We start from the raw sequence: 21,587 nt of genomic DNA, 5'->3' as shown, positions 1-21,587 counted from the left end.
CGGCGCTCCTATGCGCAAAAACGGGGCCACGCAGTGCTCTTTGGGGGTAGGGGCGATCAGCACCCTCTCTCCCGGGTTTAGAACGGGCCCCTCTGGGGACCCGTGATCTTTGGGAGCCCCCGGGCCTCTAATGGCCCTCTCCGAGGGGGGGGGCCCAAAAGCCAAAGGTTTAGCATAGTCGAGGGATCGCGCCACTAGCGCAGTGACCGGGGGAAAGGGAACTCCCTTTCTCCCCCGTGTCCTGCTTGTTAGAGAGGCAGCCGCCCTTATCCACGGTGCGGCTGCCTAATGAGGAAGTGGGGAAAACAGGGGGCTCTGATGAGGTTCCTTACCTGTTTCCCCAGACGGCCGCACCTGATCCGGTGAGCGAGCGCGCTTCTGCTTTCCCTCGTCCACGAGGGAAGCAGCTTTGAGGAAGGGGAGCTGAGGTGTGCCCCGGGGGCGCTCTGAAAAGGGCGCGTCACCCGGGGACACTGTAGGAGCGTGCGAGCTCCTTATTTTACCTTCGGTCAGTGCCCCGGGGACCTCGCGCTAAAGATAAACTGCGGCGCCCGGTTCGCAGCAGTGATTTGGGGTCCTCAAATCCAGGCAGAGTGCTAAAGAGAGCGCAAGGGCTTGTTTCCCAGCCCGGGTTGCGGCGGTGATTTGGGATCCCAATTAAGCACTTCCCAAAGCGCTCAGGCAAAGTTGTTGAGTTTGTTTGCAGGGGTCAGGGGCCACAGCACCCTGCCCCTGGGAGCAAACAAGAAAAGAAAGAGTACAGGGCCGGTGGGCCCAGCTACAGGCCAGCACAAGGCGTGCAGGTGGTGGCAGTTCCTCCTAGTGACCAGGCAGGTCACAAGTCAGCACAACAGCAGCAGTCCAAGGTGGTCTCCTGGTGGGTCCATTCATCAGCGGTCTGTGTCCAGTTTCAGGTTCCAAAAATGTTCAAGTTGTGGGGAAAATTCCCCTGTACTTATAGTCAGTTCTTACAGTGTTTTACAATGGTAGGGAGAGGAGGTTTCAGCCAGTTACAACTGGTTCTGGGAGTGCCCCCTCTCTCCTTTCAGTACAGGCTCCAAACATCAGTGGGGGGTTAACGATCCTATTGTGTGAAGCCAGGGCACAGTCTTTACAAATGCAGGTGTGCCCCGCCTCTCCCTTCTCTCAGCCCTGAGGGCTTTACAATATGTAGATGCACCTCTGTGTCACCTCCACCCTCCCTGTGTTCAGGCTGTCTGAGGAGTATGCACAAAGCCCCAACTGTCAGTCTGCCCAGACGTTGATTGGAGACAAGCTGCAAAACACCAAAGTCATAAAGACAGATAAATGCGCACTTTCTAGAAGTGGCATTTCTGTCATAGTAATAAAAAAATACACCTACACCAGTAAGCAGCATTTCTTACCACTATCAAAACCATACCAAACATGCCTACGCTACCCCTCATAAATCAGACAATACCCCTTACACATAAGGCAGGGCATTTCCAATGCAATCCTAAGAGGAGGCAGCACTCACAGTAGTGAGACACCAAGTTAGGCTGTTTGTCACTACCAGGACAGGCCACGCTACATGGCACCTGCCCTTCATTCAACATACATGGCACCCTGCCCAAAGGGCTAGCTAGGCCGTACCTTACATGTGGTAAAAGGGGAGTTCTGGGCCTGGCAAGTAAATTTAGATGCCAGGTCCCTGTGGCAGGAAACTGCGCACACAGGCTCTGAGCGAGCAGGCCTTAGATAGGTTTGACAGGCTACTTCAGTGGGTGGCGCAAGCAGCGCTGCAGGCCCACTAGTAGCATTTAATTTACAGGCCCTGGGTATAGGGATACCGCTTTACATAGGTCTTATAGGTAAATTAAATATGCCAATCAGTTATAATCCAATCATACCAAATTTGCAAGAGACAGCACATGCACTTTAGCACTGGTTAGCAGTGAAAAAGTGCTCAGAGTCAAAACGTCAGCCAACAAAGGTCAGAAAAATAAGGAGGCAAAAAGCAAAAAGTCTGGGGAATGACCCTGTGAAAGGGCCAGGTCCAACACACCCCTAAAGTAGGCCCTAGGTAACCCCATGGGTAGGGTGCAGTTTACGTTTAAGGTAGGACATATACTAATGTGTTTTATATGCCCTGACAGTGAAATACTGCCAAATTTGTTTTTCACTGTTGCAAAGACTATCTCTCTCATAGGTTAACATGGGGGCTTCCTTTAAATAATATTAAAGTGCAGATTCCCTTTGGAAGCAAATAGAAATTTGAAGTTTAGGGTCTCTGAACTCACAATTTAAAAATGCATCTTTTAGCAAAGATTGTTTTTAGATTGTATGTTTGAAAATGCCACTTTTAGAAAGTAGGCATTTTCATGCTTAAACCATTCTCTGACTCTGCCTGTTTGTGGATTCCTTGTCTGGGTCAGTTTGACAGTTGGGCTGTTTGCACCTCTCCTCTAGACAGTGACACAAAGGGAAGTGAAGTGTAGCCTTCATATCCTGATGAGCCATTTGTGCTGGGTGGGAGGGGGGTCACTCACACCTGAAAGGGCTGTGCCTACCCTCACAAAATGCAGTCTCCAACCCTCTGGTGTGCGTCTGGGGCGTTTCCTGGGCAAGGCAGGATCTTACAAACAACATAGACTTTCCTTTGAAGTTTGCCTACTTCAAAGGCAGAAAGGGGTATAAGTAGTGGACCCAAAACCCCTGGAAATTAGATCACTTCTGGAATCAAGAGGAACCTCTGCTAAGGAGAAGAGGTGAAGAGCTGAGGAGAAGTGCTGCCCCTGCCTGTGACTCTGCTTTGTTGAGCTATCCTGCAGTTGCTGCTTACGCCTGTGAAAGGGGACAAAGACTGGACTTTATGGAATATTCCTGCTTGAGAAGAATCTCCAGGGGCTTGGACTGAGCTTGCCCCCTGTTCTGAAGTCTCAGGGACATCAAAGACGTCCTCTACCAGCACCTGAACTTTCTGCTGATACCCCTGCCCTGCCAAGTGGTGCCCTATCCAGTCCCCGGGCCCTTGAAAGGAGAAGCTGGTGAAAAATCCAAGAAAACTGACTTCGGGCGACTCCTGACTGGTGCCGTAGCCGAATCCCTTGACGACGCCTGCAACCGAAGCCGTGGTCCTCGCTGGAGTGCGACGACCCTCACAGGCCCTACACCATTGCAGCCCTGCCGAAGCCTGTGACTCTGTGGAAGTCGCTGCACCACATTGTGACTGCCGGATATCGAATCTGCCTAAAGAACGCAGATTCAACACTTTGTACTGACACCGCCTCACCTCCACCGCTTCGCAGCAAGGACCCGACACCTCTTCGTGACACCTCCCCTTCTTCACCTCGCAGCACCTGAACCACCATCGCCTCGGATCAAGCGACGCCGCTATCCCCAACTTCGCGCACCGGCTTGTTTGTACATTTTACTAAGGTATTGTACCTGGGGGTCTGCATGACTCCATACCCACAGCCATTGGCATCGGATTGCTGGGAATGACTCCATCACGATGCTGTGTTATCACCTCATCAAAGCATTTTGTGTTTCTAAGAGATATTTCTGATTTTAATCTTTAAAAATTCATAACTTGACTTGTGTGTGTTGGATTTTTGTCATTTTGGTCTTGTTTTGTTCAGATAAATATTAACCATCTTTCACAACTGGTGTGGTGTCCATTATGTAGTGTTTCACTATATTACCGTCTGTGTTGGTACAAATTCTGCACACACAACTCTGCAATGGGAGGCCTGAGACATGTTTAAAGGGCTACTCAAGTGGGTGGCACAATCAGTGCTGCAGTCCCACTAATGGCATTTAATTTACAGGCCCTAGGTACATGTAGCATCACTTTACTAGGGGCTTATAAATAAATTAAATATGCTCAATCTGTATAAGCCGATTCTACCATTTTTTAAGGAGAGAGCACTTTCACATGAGCACTGGCTAGCCGTGGTAAAGTGCATAGAGTCCTCAGGCCAATAAAATTAACTCAATGAAAAATAGGACCAAGAAAAAAGGTTTGGGGATGACCCTGCAAGAAGGGTTAAGTCCAAAAATGCATATTTAAGGTTTTGAAAAAAACACAATATCATGTCAATTTACCGAATTGCTGAAAGAGGGGCTGACAGAGAAAGTCAGGCACTGGTGTTCCTTCTTCAACACTTCAGTACCTAACTTCAAAGGAAAGACACCACTTGCAGCTTCTCTTCCTTCCATTACAGCACTTGCCATGGAATGGTGGGCGTTGTACCCACCCTGAATACTACTAGCCAGAAGGGGAAGCTTCCATGTGTGGCACTTCTCATAGGAGTAACATTTTCCGCATTGACGAGAATCACTGTCCTCTATCACTACACATAAACTGATGAAAAACTATCTACAATCCAGTCAGATACAATTATTGATTCCACCACTGCACCAGACTGGGAGTGTTTTAGGCTAAACTGATGGATGCAACAATTTGTAATCCAGATCTCTGTGCCATTTACTGGGGGAAAAATACGTTTTGCCTCCTGCTGTGCGTAACGTTTACTGGACGAAAATCAAATGTTTTTGAGAGAGTTATTCTTATAAAAAAAAACTTAATGCTGAACTTTAGCAGAAAGGTTAATTTTATCTGAAATAATCTTTGATTTGCCCTGAAAAATTAACGCAGAAACAAAGCATTTGTTTTAGTTATGATTGCTTTGTAATATTTTCTTTCATAAATGTATCCAAAACTGATGGGCGTTTCTACGAATACACTTGTATTCTATATATTTGCTTTCATTTCTTCCCTTCTACACTGTGGTCATACATTATGGATTGTCTACAGCTAGAATATACATATGAACTCCATTATACCATTTAAGAAGTGGGACATTTTTGTAAAAGACTGCTGATGTAGAAGTAAATTTAGAATAGTAAAAGAAAGAATCAAAGTGTGATAGCCGAAAACAACGGATGAGTTTTTTTATGTTGACGGATGAGAAAGAACCTAGTTTGTGGATGTTGTAGAGATGAAAGTGACATGATTAGATAAAGGAAAACTGTGATAATGGGATAAATAGCTATCGGAGTTCATATTCAGAGGCTGATTTGTGAGGGATGGACGGAGTCAGAACAGTAGGCATAAGCAGAAAGCGGATTGTCATCATTTAGTTATCAGTACCAAAGACACTATGGCCCTCATTCTGACCCTGGCGGTCTTTGACCGCCAGGGCGGAGGACCGCGGGAGCACCGCCGACAAGCCGGCGGTGCTTCATTGGGGATTCCGACCGCGGCGGTAAAGCCGCGGTCGGACCGGCACCACTGGCGGGGTCCCGCCAGTGTACCGCGGCCCCATTGAATCCTCCGCGGCGGCGCAGCTTGCTGCACCGCCGCGGGGATTCTGACCCCCCCTACCGCCATCCAGATCCCGGCGGTCGGACCGCCGAGATCCGGATGGCGGTAGGGGGGGTCGCGGGGCCCCTGGGGGCCCCTGCAGTGCCCATGCCACTGGCATGGGCATTGCAGGGGCCCCCGTAAGAGGGCCCCTACATGTATTTCACTGTCTGCTGCGCAGACAGTGAAATACGCGACGGGTGCAACTGCACCCGTCGCACAGCTTCCACTCCGCCGGCTCGATTCCGAGCCGGCTTCATTGTGGAAGCCTCTTTCCCGCTGGGCTGGCTGGCGGTCTGAACGAGACCGCCCGCCAGCCCAGCGGGAAAGTCAGAATTACCGCCGCGGTCTTTCGACCGCGGAACGGTAACCTGACGGCGGGACTTTGGCGGGCGGCCTCCGCCGCCCGCCAAGGTCAGAATGAGGGCCTATGAAATCAGTACAGTATAAAAAGTGTAATATTGTTAAGTAAAATTCATTCCATCTCTTTGAATAAAGTGAAAATAATTCGAAAGTAGACGTTCTATGCTAAATAAGGGTTTCAAGAGACAGAATTAGGATCCAGAAAGGAATGTTGGATACCCTTTACAGTCATAGGAGACGGTTACGAGGGAGGCTAAGTCCAAGTAGATGCTAAAAACTCAACCAACCATACTAGTAAAGGGTGAGGATTAGGCTGATGATAAAACAAAAGCCTCTATAAAGGGGTAGAGAGAAGAAGGAGACAGAGGGAAATAAAGGCTGCAGGTGATACAAAATCGTTCAGGGCACCTCAGTAAAGTACACATGAAAACTGTGATAAGATAACAAGAACCCATTATGTAGTTGTGCCTCACATACTATAAAGTCTGATACCAACGATTATATAAAAAGTCTGTGAAAACTACAATGTCATTTAAATACGATTGATCACTCTGAGATGAGTAGCACAGCGGTATCCTGGCTGTGGTGGATAGATCACACTGACATAGGTGTCGCTTCTTTCTATTCTGGATTTAATTTGTTTCCTGAACATTGCAATTCTTCTTCTACTTCTTCTGAGGAGATTGTCTCCACTGGCTGCTTCCCTGCATTGCTCTATCACCACATGAATGTTTCCCCTTTTGTTCCTGTAAACCTCTTCCCTCAACAAGAAGTGGTGTCCTGTGGTCAGCTCATGTTCCTCAGGGTCCAAGTGCTCCCACCACTGCCGTCTATGACCTGAAACCCACCTATGTTTAAAGTAATATAATATCAAACTTCTCCAAGAATATCCATTACATGCATCTGTACTGTACAAAAAAGTTGCGATATTGTGGTCAGTGAGACAATTTTTACATTATACAAAGTAACATGTGATGCCTGTATCAAAAGATAAGTGTAAGCATTAGATCCTCAGAAAACATGTTTGAGAGCGCAGATAATTATGAGGAGATTACGGTTGCACCTTTGTGTAATGAGTAAGACAATTTGGTTTTCTATGAAATGTAGATCATGTAGTCAGAATTTGGATAAATATTACCAACATTATGAAATATCTGGGCAAGCAACTAAGTACAGTTCAGGCAAAGAGTCTAAGTACCCGCAACAGCGGTCCCACACCCAACCCGAGCGGGAACCACAAGACAAATACTTTGAGGATCTCAATCAGCCAGATCAGAAGGAAGAAACCATAAAACTACATTATTGAAGTTTAACATGCCCTTTTCCAGACTAACCTGGATGTACTACTGACCAGCATCTCAACTTTCTAAAACATTTGTAAACTGATCCTCTTTAGGAATCAACAACGAGCCTCCATGACTCATTTGCTTGCATCCATTTATGCAGGCCTACAACTTGCTAATGGTTTACCATTTGGAATTTAAAAAAATGATTAGATAACATGTTGCTACCCCTAACAATCAAATGAATAAATAAATATTCCATATTCAATGTCGGGCATTAACCCTGAATAAATGCTGATCTCAAACTGGGTATCAAACAATGTTGAATATTTATGAAAGGATGGTGAGCTAGGAACACGTTTACAATTCTGACAGCAATAGCATCAATGTTGCATAATAATAGGACTTCCATAAGTAAGTTGTGTGTTTTCGACCTAAACCAGAAGCTTAAAACCACCAGAAGACTGTCTCGCCACAAATCATTATCAAGAGTCTTTCTCAAATTAGATTCTGTAATCAAGAGATTACCATGACTGACTCTAGTTACCTAACACCGTACCACCTTTTTAGCCTCATTGCAGCTCTTTGAAAATTGATTTCCAAGTCTGTTTCTAAGATAAAATTATAAGCAGCATTTTAGGGAACTGTAATGCCTTATCGAAGATCCAGTAAATTGCCCCGTATGGGATGATTTTCACCTTAGGGATCTGAGTGACATCACAAACCACTGAGTTTTGCTGTTGTTTTCTAGCTGATGTTACTCGGAACCCCTCAGTGAAAATCATACCAAGTTTTCACTGCTATCCATCTGTAATTCTACATGTATATCCTGTATGTATAATAGCACTGCTAGAATGAGGCTATTTGTATCAGGAATATCTTTACACCATTGAGTTTCCATTCTCCCTTTCCACTATTTGAGATTTTTCTTTAACCTCTGCCTAACCAACACTCAATTTCAAACTTGCTGTTCTTAATAATATTCAGCTATCCATATATTGTCAGCTTCTTGCTATAGTTAGGGACTTCCGTAGTCCTTCTTCTCCTTGCCACAGAAAGAGTTTCAATCACATGTGGAGCTCCTCTATTAGATGGCTGTAACAGGAAAAGTCTATTGTTGCACACTTTATATAAATGGTTACATCATACAACACACAATGGGCCAGACGTATCATGTTTCCCAATAGCGATGACCAAATTGCAATTTTTTGCGATCGCAATTACGTAATCGCTATTGGAATGTATGAAACTCTAGGAGTTTCATATAGTGATTCGCAAGGCCTCGCAAATGGACCTACCTCATTAATATTCATGAGGAAGGTCGCAATTTGTGACCCATTGCGAATGGCTACAATCACAGGGATGGTGGCCTGCTGGGCTCAGCAGACCACCATGTCTGTGATTGCTTTTAAATAAAACAATCTTTTAAAAAAAAAAAGCAGCATGTTTTCCTTAAAGGAAAACGAGATACGCTAATTGCATTCACAAAGGGGAATTGGTCCCTTGGGAACCTCCTCCCCTTTGCGAATGGGTTACCACCAATGTGAAATTGGCGGTCACTGCGATTGATTTGCTACTACATTCACTGTCACAAAACAATTATACATACCTCGGTGATTCAATATTAGGAAGGGACGCCCTTGACACGCCCCTTCCTAATAATGATTTGGTATGTAGTCGCAAATGCAATTTGCGATTCGGTAACAAGTTACTAAATCGCGAATTGGATTTGATGCATACCAAAAAACGCAAAACTGTTTGATAATCTGGCCCCATGTTCATCAATCCCATCCCATCAGAACCCTTTGGTTTTCCATTGGTAAATCATTGTTGATCAGGCAGTAATAGAAAGCCAAAGCCACGTAGAGCGGTATTTCAAGCTAGATGGAATTTAGGCTGCTATAATATTTCTTCCCACTGAATTACAGATACCGGGGACATCTGCACGTAGAGGAGAATGGGAGATTCATAATACTCTCTATTGTAAGATTTGATCAGAATGCAGGAACTGGGGTTTCTGTACCATTCCTTCCTGTCACATCTAGAGATTTTGGCTGCTTTCAGCAGAGCAGCCCAGATCATTGGATGAAAGACTACAACTGTTGATCTCAGTGGGGTTTCTAACTTCCGTAACTTGCGCCATCGAGATAACTGAGAGCACTGGTAATGTTGCCTTAAAAACACACCAGCTGATACTCAGGGAATGTTTTTTACTATTTTGTAAACAGTAAAGTCTTGTCGATAAATGTTACTCGAAATACCAGTGAAACGTATTACATATAATATGAGTAATTTTGCAAAAAGTATGCATATTCCATAGAACAAAATGCAATTTTCGCCCGCCTTTAAGTCAAATGCACATACAATTCTGTATCCAAAATTTTAAAGTAGAGTAAGTGTGTGTCTCTCAAGATGTTCCTGTAAATGAGATTTTCGAGATGTTTTTCATCCTTGGTTACAAGGAGAGTCTTTCTCTCCACCCTACAACCTTCTCGTCAGTCTGTGAGAGATACTGGTGTGAAAGAGTATGAGCTGATCACAGTCATGGTCCAAAGAGTGCCATTACACAACGTGTTATGGAAGCGGCATATAGTACAGTAGCTACCATGATTGCAGAAGGTCTATACATGTCTTCTTTAATTTCACATTGACAATATCACAGTAAACAGATGGCATCCATTAACCCCTCTTCATGTGACACACACGAGCACCTGCTCCTCTGAACTGTCATAGCCACAGTGAGGTATGAGATAGATGTCAAGGTATCTAATGCTAATCACATACTTCAGATGACTGTGTTGACTTTCGCCGCTTACCTGTCTCAGAGTAGAAGGAAAGCAATCACAGACACAGCCTGTAACATTAATAGATGCTGGCATTGCCCATTACTGTAACTTCTTAGAAGGCAAACATAATGTGTGTCAGACGCTTTGAAAAAAATCACCTATCAGGTGGGAATGGATTCCCTGAAAAAAAACATTTTAATGGGCCTCCGAGCGCCTAGGAATACTATTACACATCACATATCTTCAGACAATTTGAACCTTCATTCCAGCTCAGGAGCCAATATTGTTTGAGATGCCTCGCAGGGAATCCTTCAAAACTGCAAAACAGAAAACAACTGAATAGTTTGATATGAATCGGCATTTGTTCTTTCAAGTTTATTAGAGAAGTGTGTATTTAATTAAAACCACTACGCCGTTTTTTAAAAGAAACACATCAAAAATACATATATACTATATACCCTTAAAAACATTAAAATCGTTGATACACTGCCTACAGTGTTAAAAGTACAACAAATTAAAATGTACCACGTACGTTGCAACACAATTATCCTCATAACCTGCAAAACTACAGCTAAACCGTATCAAATGTTAAAGTGCCCCAATAATGGAAATACAATCCTTCGAACATTCTATTTTCTAATTCAGCCCCCCACACTTTTTAAAAAGTGTAGTTCTTTTTCCCTACAGTCTACAATACTAACAAGCATTTGCAATGCAACGGGTCTCGCGTTTGCTCATGTTAGAGCTGCTCGCGTTGTAAACTCATAACCCGACTTTTCACCTATCGGAAAAAGTGCATTTATGCACGTAACCAGAAAAAGTGCAACTAACCATGTAAAGCGCTCGACTTCTGCCAAGCGAAATCGTGCTAGTAAATTAGAGAAAAAGTAGTCCACGAGCCGGACAGAAAACAGCGAGCCTTACATGTTTTCTGTACTTGGTCGATGCGCTCGAGGAGGGCTAGCCACCGGAAAAGGCATGACGTATGCATGCCTTAGACTAATGAAAGCAAGCAGATTTTAATAGGCAAGCCCACGAACCAATGAAAAACACGGACGTGACATCGACAGGGCTCCGAGCCCTTTTCTAAACACTAAAGCGTCTCGCTGCGATACGCATGCGCGAGTGCATTCAACGCAGGCTTGACCCTAAAAATTACAAAATGCCAAGTAATTAAATGCACTGTTAACCTATAAAAGCATTCTGTTTTATTTTTCAACCCCCTAGCCAACAAAATAAAATACAAACAGCTTTCCTACACAGCCTACAGTGCTGGAGTTTCAGGATGCCATAATATAAGTACACAGTCAATTTAAAGGATCAAATAGCAATCCTACATCCTATAACAACATGTTGATCACTAACCTTGTGCAATCATTTTTAGGGATGCTATAAAGTGCTGTTAATATTTAATTCTTAGCTTAATTCTTACCCACTTTCCTTATATCAGAGAAAGATTTTTAAAATGATTTCACTCTACTGCCACTTTGCAGTTTACCTTGTCTTGGTCATGGGGCATTTTTGATGTTAGTCGCAAAAATGTTGTAATTTTAGAAATTAAGATAGTATCTGATGATTTAAAACTACTAACTACTGCTTGTCTACATGTACCAATGCATCTCTGGGTAAAGGCAACTCCTCAACAAACATCTTCGCTCATTTAACAAGCATCTACATGGACAGATCAAATAAACAATATTTTCTACCCCACAACTGCACAACCTACACAGAAAGTTAGACCCTTCTTGCTCCCAGTGGATCATGTTAGCTCGTCCTGGCAGGTGGCCAAAACAATATCTAATAATGAGTCATTTTTCCTTTTTGACCACACTTCCACCAGGTTTAGCTTGGGTTTTAGAGTTTTATACTCATTTATTGTCAACCATGAATGAGATTTACTTGAGAGGAGCCTCTTATCTGTGACTAGAGATATATTCTTCATAGTCATAGTCATGGGCAGTACAGAGGCCACCATGGGGATCCCAGCACTGGCTTTGCGCCAGTCTTTTCATGGCAGGGGCCCCGATCTCGGCCCCGCCATGGCTGACCACGATTCTGACCACAGGCAATTTGTCGGTATCTATGATCCCGGTGGCGGCGGTCTCCTGGCGTTCGTAATCTGGTGGTCGGACCACCAGGAGTGCGGCAGTCCATCTGTCACCACAGGTTTGGCAGTTCTTTGACCGCCAAACTAGTAATCAGATCACAAGAGTTGAACAAGGTGCACAGGGGACTGCAAAAAGTATGCAGCCACTTGATATGCTTGTATGTTCCTCTCTCAAAAAAAAGCTTTCTACTTGTACTCCCTCAACTTTCTTGGCTCAATCTATATTAAGCATTTTTTCCCTTTAACTTCTTTTCTATCCTTCTCATCTGTACAAGATCAACTTTCCAAAATCAGTATAAAGGAAATAAATCCTTTACAAAATTACCCCAAATGTTGGCATGGTCCAAGAAAGAATTGAAGTATTAGGAATGAGGGCGGCTTGGCAAATACGCTGGATAATTTCGACTGGCGCACCTTTATTGAGCGTTACACAGTTCTTTGGTTACAGGAGATCTGGCTAACTAACACTGAATTTATTGATGGTGTTGCTACCTTTTTTACTCCCGCAATCCCAGGCTCTATAGGCAGGGTGAAGGGTGGCCTAATCACTTTTTTTTCCCATGCGCTAGCGACCCAAATTATATGGATGAGCCTGTGTTCTGCCCACTGCCAATTATTTTTACTTCAGTGCCTAACTAAGCAGATGCTATTGATAAACATCTATGGCAATGTTTTTGATTCAAGTAATGTTGAAATGGCAAGCTCACTGTAAGAGGAGGACATCAACAGCTGTCTAAACAATGTAATGGGCAGCTATGTAATTGTGTTTCTGGGAGATTTTAATTTGAATCACTGCATACTATCTTCAACTATATCTTGCGGTCTGGTGGACGATGCTGGAGTTTCCATTACCCATTTTGTCCACAGCCCGCTTGGGGATGAACTCAATATGGTGCTCATGAAATATTATTTAGTCTTTGAGAACTGACCCAGGCATTTCCCCAACAATATTGGGGAGAGTAGCCATAGCCTAACTGATTTCATCTTATTCTCAACAAATATAAGGGACTGGGTAGTAGACTACACACTGGCAGCTTCTCCCCATAGTAACCACAGGCACTGGTCTTATCAGCCTGCAACAGTTTTTTTGCTAATAGACAGTCTGACATGATACATCATACTCTTCTTAAAAATAGTTTGAGCATTTATTGATGGCACGTATTCTCATGTGTGGTGTTCTTCTCTCTCGTCAAAAGGTAACTGCCAGCTTGGAGAACCCCCACCATACAAAATTCTAAGTAAGAACATAAAATCTCTGAGAGGAGATTCCAGACCAACATAATGTACAAGGCAAGGAACTTTATAACACAGTCGAAGGCTAATCCTATACCACTGCTTTCTTCTAAGAAAAAAGGGGTGACTATGAGCTGGTCAAAAGTAGATTGTGAGTCTTTTGTGTCTGCCCTGTTGGGATCAACTCTCCCCAATGTCCTGATTCATTTAAGACGATAACACATACTTTAATGGATGGTTTGAGCTATTAGACGCGTTAGATAGAATATGTTATACTGCTCGCAATTTGCTCAGCATTTTTCACACACCTAATAAGAGGAAGCAACACAGATAGTTTGACAGCAATTGCACAAAGGAACACAGCCAGCTATTGGCTATGCTCAAACTAGTTCCTAGGAATCTGGAGCTGGCCTCCACATGTAGGACAGTGTATAGAAAATCCTTAAGGATTGGGAAGAAAATCATCGGTGAGGAAGCCTACCACTCTCTAGTACTAGTGACCTAAAAGACAACGAAGCCTGCTGGACGGTGGTTAAGCGTAATCATTTTGAGGAAGTCCAGGTATCTGGTCATGACATGGTGATTCCCTTGGAAAACTGGGTTGTCCATTTTACTGATCTTTATTCGGACCCTATTGCAGAGGAGGGCTTAGATGTGAATACATTTTTTTTACTGAGCATCCTGAGGCCCATCCTCTACGTCTACGCCCTCTGCTTCCCTGTCTGTTGGTTTTGAGATTGTAATGAGTGAGGTAATAGCAGCAATAGGTAGATGCCCTGTGGGGAAAGCTCCTGGGCCGGAAGAAATACCAGCCAGTCTTTTCAAGGCTAATATTTCACTGCAGCTCCTCTCTTGATAAATCTTTTTGTGATCATATTAACAACAGGCCCACCAAAGGCCTTTAAAAAATACTTTAAGGGCAACCCACAGTGCTCTTGCCTCAAATCATTGGTCAACTTCACTGCTTAGATAATTGGCAGAGTGTTGCTGGAGTGCCCACAAACCTCAGCATGCAAGCGCATTGTGTTATCAGTCCTCCAGTTTTGTTTTTGCCCTGGTGTAGGAACAGTGGTGCTGTGCCTCAATTTGTATCCTTTAATCAATAAATATACTGGGGCTAAGAAGGGCAAGTTGTAGTTAGCTTTCATGGATCTAAGCTCAGCTTTTCATTCTGGAATCAGAACTAGGCTGTGGAGTATCATGTGAGATCTTGGGGCAGAGCATCGTTACATTTTTAAGAGATCTTCATGCAGAGGTGACAGCCAGTGTGAGGTGTAGCATTGGGGGTTAAGACTACCAATCTTTTCAAACTTGATAAAGGGATCTGCTGTGGCTGTTTTCTGGGCCACTTTATTATTTCTTTGCATATAAATGGGCTGGAAGAGCAATTATTGGACCTTATCACTGACTGTCTGCAAACAGGCAACCGCAGTGTCCCCGCACTGACTTATGGTGGCAACTCTCCCCTAATTGCCAGGATGCCAATCGGTCTTCAGCGGCTACCTAATTGCCAGGATGCCAATCGGCCTCCAGGTGCTACTTAATGTATTCTGTACCTACAGCATGGACCTTTTGGTTAACCAGGCAAAAACTCATATAATGGTTTTCAGCTCTAACATAAAGGAAAATTAAACTTTTAGAATTAATAACGGTAAAACCAGCAATGTCCCTATATTTCCCTGTCTGGGGATACCATTTGATGCAAAACTCATGTGGTGTCCACTAAAGAGTTTGAGGGACCATAAAAACTACAGACGTGGTCCTCAGCTTTGCTTCCAGAGTAGGAATGAGACTTATCAAATAGCTTATTTCCATTTATAAAACTAAATGTTGCACAACTGCCAGATATGGGACTGGTGTCTAGGGCTACAGTGACCAAACTGGTTTGGAGAGGTCAGAGAACAATTCCATTAGGAGGCTATAGACCATATCAAAATCCCCCTAGCTCCTCCTTAATTTGCCATTCTGAAACTGGGTTAGAGTTCATAAGTGACATCATAATGATGCAGCCACTCCTTCTGTGGCTAAAAATTTGAAAAAAGACCAAACTTCTTTTAATAGGACAGTTCTTACAGCCTTCCTAAAATTGGATAATTGTCTGAAAATTCCCTGATTAAAGTATATCCACGCCACTTGTATTAGCCTGTACTTGTTTAAACTATTCAAGGCCCCAGAATCCTTCCAGCCCTGTTTTTTTTAACACATGAAAGTCTAGATTTCTGGACAATTGCAATGATTGCAGTTAGTAGCTGGCATGCCCACTGTCCAGGCATACACTGTTATCCGCTCTGGCAATGGCATTGACCCTTATCTAACTTAGGTCAGTAATTAGCGTCACTGATTCATGTTAGAGAGGTTAAGACTGAACATTGTATATTTTCATGTGGCCGACCCAGTGCAAGACAGTTACATAGCCAATTTACTCCTGTATCCATGTGATGGCTGCTTCATGTAATGCACTCTGCACTTTATGTTTCTGTAAATATTGCATCTAATTGAGACAGCTGCGCATCTTACTTTTTTAAAAACAGGCTAATATTAGTCATTGCCAACACTGAGGATCTGCTTTCTAACTGCAAAATACAATTATCGTACTATACGGCGAAGGGCAAGTGTTATTTTGTGAGGATATGTATTTTATTCCATGTATTTTATATTGATTGTTATCAAAGTTATTGTATTGGTTTTATAATTTGTGAAGATCTGTTTTTTTAATTGAAATTCAACAGTGTTCTTGTGAGGAACCCCTTTTTTATGTATGCAATTTATATTGAATGTTTTTTATAATGCTGCATCGGTTTTATGATTCTTTGATGATTACATGCTGATCGAATAAAGATTATTATTGATTGTTTGAAGTAGTAGTAAAATCCCAGCTTAATAGATACATCTTGAGCATGCACATTTGTGGGCCAGTTAATGAAACACAGTAAGACTAAAATATATTCCAGCAACCTGGACACTAACAATCTTCTGCTAGAAGGTACAAACCTTGCATCTGGCAAACCTGCAATCAAGAGTCCACCTCTATGTAATTCATGAAGCATACTCTTAGTATATTGAAGAGAAAGGAAATCACTGCTCTAGGAGTTTATTCTTAGAATGATCAATGGTATTTAAGACCATTAGACACTCAATTGTTCATAAACAAGTGCACATCCACTGCCTGTAACTTATGTTTGATATCAATTGCACCATCCTACTACTTGACCAGCTCAACTGTGCAGACACTGGCACTCTTTAAATGATTACTCCCCTCAACTAACTCTGTGTCTAAAATGCTTCCAGATGACGTTGGTTCTCCCAGAACCTACTCACCTCGAAACAGAAAAAAGTCAGAATAAACTAAAGTAACTGTAGATAATCCAAATTTCAAATGGATCTATGTGACTTTGAGAACTTGCAAGGATGCCAAACCATCTCTAAATTTGCCAAGAGACACATAATATTTATTAATCACAAGGCAAGCAACAAAGGCTGGGCAAAATTTCCAATAAGCTAACGTAAACATGCATAGTTTGTAAGATTTGCATTACTCTTGTTACTCAAAATTATTGAAAGTATGCCATTATGCCATGTGGAATAATTACCAATATTTTTGCACAGAAGAACAGGAATAACATGAATTACCAGAACGAGAGTGGCTGTCCTTGGTGGAACTTGCATTTTTGAGCTATTCTTCTGAAAGAGAAATATGTCCTTGACTCCTAAACAGACACGATGCATATGGTATAAAATATAGCACTAAATGCTGGTTTTGCATTTTGCGCACATTTCACATAATTACACAAATCACGTGATGTTGACACACCCCAACCTGAAACCGACCTAAAATATTATTTCTTCTTCCTGTTTCATCCCTCCTTGATGCTCCTCGTGTGATTGATGTAACAAGATTCAGACCTTTCTTCTGAGTATATTCCTTAAAATCAAAGCTTTCATCCCGCAGCACTCCAGTGCACAGCAACTCAATGTCTTCAGACCTCCACCAAGCCATCCGTATCCATCTACATGTAAGCCACACCCCTTCTCATGAAGCCATCAATAAAAACCTAAAGATCAAACCCTCTCACAGTGGCTGCTTCTCCGTTGTGGCAGAGAAGCGGCGCCCTCCCCCCCCGCCAGCAGAGGAAAACGAAAAATTAAATTATAATAACAGTTTTATTATCATTTTATTTTTCATCAGGAACCAAGTCTTGGGGATGGGTCAATACAAAGAATGGTGGAGGAGTGGTGGGCACTGCTCCCACTGCACATGCCGTTTTGGCTGGATATCTTAGGACGGTCAAACCAACATGCGCACTGACATCTCTTCATTCGAGCTGTGTTTCCAGATGGAGAACAACAACACGTAGAGGCTCCGGGTACCTGACAGAGTGCAAAACCATCCCACTCTGACAAATCCCCACACTAGTCTCATGGGTATTACCAGCATGAGAGCAGTGTCTGGATTGGTCGTAGGGGAGTATGGGAGCAAGAGTCTGTGCTGTGCACAGCAGTAGAGTGGGAAGCGGCAGGTAAGTTCTTTATTTTTGTTTTTTTGTTTATTATTGCCCCCCCCCACACTGCCCACTACTTTTCCCTGACACCAGCTGCTACTGTACTCTTGTTTACCATCAGGCTGTTAGTAGTCCTCAACTGAGAGAGACAACAGCCAAATGCTAAACTCAGTAATATCCTCTTACTGTAATCTCAGACTCAGCTCTGCAACTTTCAATACCCTCCTGCAAACGGCATAGATTGTACCCCGATAATCAGTCTTCCTAACTCTACTACTACTGAAGTAATTAGAACTCAAAGCCTGCACTGGCATTCGTCTTCAGCTATGAAAGCCTTTGCCATATCATTGTCAACCATTTATTTATTCCAACATCACCCAGAGCCCTCTGTAAACCATATTTGATCCTAAGCATGGTAATAGGTCATGTCAAAATGTACTAACGTTGGTATCTGATCCAACAGGAGCGGTGATAGTTTCTACACTTCACTGAATCCACAGCTAACTTTACACTACTGTCATGTAAATTGAAGTAAACGTATCAAATGAAAAAGGGAAAAAGTAAGTAAAGCAGGAAAACTTTGTCACAGAACTGCCTGGTTGCACAGCTATGGGTAATCTGCATTGCAGGAATACTGCCATATACAAACAAAAGGAAATACTTAGTATGGCTGCAGTGTGTGATGGGTTTGAGGTTAAACATTGGAATATTTTAATTGTAAAATATAACATTTGGCACAGCAGCACAAAACATTAACATGTATTCACTACTACCACTGTGGTGGGCAACCACAGTTCAAACTTTCAGAGAGAATGTTGTCTACCAACAGCTAATTGCAGAACAGTTCATTGGACCCCCGCCGTCAGTCACTGCTAGGCTGCGTATAGTTCACGTTCATAGTTCATGCTTGATTACAAGAAACAATACATTTTTTTTAGTTAACCACTTGTAAGAATTGTAGTGATCTATGAAGAAGGGGCTACCTACCACAGGTCATTAACAAAACATATCATATACATCTACTTCATAAACACTGTGGGGTCATGGGAATCCTTTCAAAAAGTTATTGACACAAAGTAAGTTAGTAAAAATAATAGAAACCCCTCAAGATTACTATCATGCATCTTGTGCTAGTTTTAATCTGCAGCGAGTAGACACAACAGCTAGAACTGCTAACGAAATATGAGTTATGCAGAGTGTGCACAAAGTTGATACTGTACCGGGAATTGGCACATTTCAAAGGGTGAGAAACCAAAATATTGATCAGCTGGTTTCAGATTACAGCCTGTGAACATTGAAGCAACACAGATGTGTTTTTTTCTATCTGATACATATTGTGTTTATAGGATAACACCGGAATGGTTGGATTGCGTGTTGTTCTGTTTCTTTTTATCTTCACTATCTGATATGGTAACCCCCTCAAGAAGAGCTTTGGAATCAAGAGCCCTTCATGCACTGGTCGTTGAGTAGTTAAACAAATATAAACAATGATACTGGATGAATGGATGTATTCCAGGAGAAAAACAAGTATTGTTATTGGAACAATTATGAATAAAAAAAACAGTAAAACATGGAGACATAGCGAACAGTATATTTACTGTACATTACACAAGGTGGAGCAAATTGAAAAATTTGAATACAAATCAAGAAGTCGACCATCTCTGTAAAGTAGTGATATGAAGGAGGACATATATCCCTGCTTGGAGGAAAGTGCAAAGCGTATCTAAAGAAGTAGCCAACGATCAGTGTGGGACACCCAGAGTACCACATAATAACTAATAACAACAGCAAAATAATAGCAGAACAGAAAAGGTTTACGTCAAAGAAGGCGTGCCGGGAATTCTGCTATTTTGTCTCAGCACCGAGCTCCGATTCCATTCTCGTCATTGGTCTAGTTGTGGCTAAAGGATCCAGAGTCTCTGTCCCACGATTAACTTATATGGAGGAATAGTTATATGGGGATGATAAAGAAGATAACATCCTTAACCTAAACCCGTAATTTTGTTTTTCAAAATTCAAGAACAGTTGTATGTTTAAATTGTAATATTAAACTTAATGGTGCAAACAACTGCTTGTACTACAACTGCACCTAGTACCACTACTGCTAATACTACTATTACTACTACTACCACTACTACCACTAATAATAATAATATGAAGGAGAAGAAGGACAGTAATAACACCGCCAGTAAAATACTTATTTAATAATTATTATATGATTAAGTATTATACAAATGTTAAAAAAATACAACTACTTTTTATCTATTTCAGTACCTTGCACTTTTTTGCACATGGATGGACCTGGTGCAAAGATCCCTGGTTTTTGCAGTAGTTAACAATTTTCACTACCGTTGTTTTGTTGTGAACATCAATAGCAATTTGCAAGATAGTTTTACACTTAATAATTTCTTTAATGGAACTGTAGCGGAAGCAGTGCAAAATGTTTTTCAAGTCTGCACTTCCATGTATATGCAAATCCTTGCTTTCCATTTGAAAAGTCATTTGCAATGACTTTGTGAAAGTAAAGTATTTTGTGCGTGAGTAATATACAAATATCCACACTAAAATACCTTGACTACTTTTCTGATTCTACTATCCGCAGCCTATCCTCCTTTCCCAAGACAGCTATGCTTTTAAAAAAGGAACCTTCTCATTCTGTGACATATATTCACATCAGAAAGATGGCTTCTGAAATGTGCCACCTCAACACCTGAGAGCCATCTCCTGCTTATTTGTCTCAAAAAGACTTTACATAATTTGTCATATTGTCAAGGTGCTTGCAGCTTCTGTGATATGTGTGGTTTAGAGATGCCAAAGGAAAATACAATTAAATGCAATCTTTAGTACTCCTTATAATATTAAAGGTATACATATGACCACATTCTGATATCATTTGTACAAATACAATCTCCAAATGCCTTCAAGGGAAAGGAGTGCTTCATAAATAACCAAAATCAGAACCGTCTCCACTATCAATATTCATGCAGCAAATGCCTAAATCAACAAGTATTTTCTATCTGAAATATTAGAGGTCGAAATGTGTATCTGGACTACCAAAGCATATTCCCATAATCTTCCTGAAATGTAGCACTTCAAAATGTGATTAATTGTATTGTAACATTCTGCAAACTATTCGACTTAACTCCCTAAATATAGAAGACAGAGGGCCTGAATTAGAGTTTGGCTGATGGGTTACTTTGTCACAAACGTGATGGATATCCCATCCACTGTATTACAATCCCATTGTACCCTATGGAGTTCGTAATACGGCGGATGGGATATCCATCATGTTTGTGACAGATTAACCTGTCCACCAAACCCTAAATCTGGCCCAAAATCATAATACAAGTATTTAAACCCCACCTTGTGTCAAAAGCAACATTGCACAGCACAGAAACCTGTAGGCCAACTGCTTTTCCTAACATGCATCAGAAGTTCATCTAAAAAGGTTTGCTCTTGGATGCTTCCTCTTAAATTATATATTTCTGACTTCGACTTCATAAAAGTAATTACCTTAGAAGCAATCAAACATGCTTGTAAAGCTACTGAAGTGAGTGGCACAATCAGTGCTTCAGGCCCACTAATAGCATTTATTTACAGGCCATGGACATATATATTGGACTTTACTAGGGACTTAATGGTAAGTTAAATATGTCAACTGTGGAGAAGGCAATGTTACCATGTTTTAGAGTACAAAGCACCTGCACTTTAGCACTGGTCAGCAGTGGTAAAGTGCATAGAATCCTAAAAAGCCCACAACAATGAGAAAAAAAACAGGAGGTCAGAAGGCAGAAAGTTAGGGGAAACCATGGCATGAATGTGAGGTCTAACTAATACAATGAATCTGTCATTGGGGTTAACGATTGTCTACCTTAGGGGTGACTTACATGTAATAAAAAGGGAGTTTTGGCCTGGTAAGTGGCTACAATTTATAACAGTTTAAAACTGCACACACAGGCTTTTCAGTGGCAGATCTGGGGCATGTTT

This window comes from Pleurodeles waltl, chromosome 9, assembly GCF_031143425.1.
Source record: "Pleurodeles waltl isolate 20211129_DDA chromosome 9, aPleWal1.hap1.20221129, whole genome shotgun sequence".
NCBI lineage: Eukaryota > Metazoa > Chordata > Amphibia > Caudata > Salamandridae > Pleurodeles > Pleurodeles waltl.
This window is presented reverse-complemented; position numbering follows the sequence as displayed.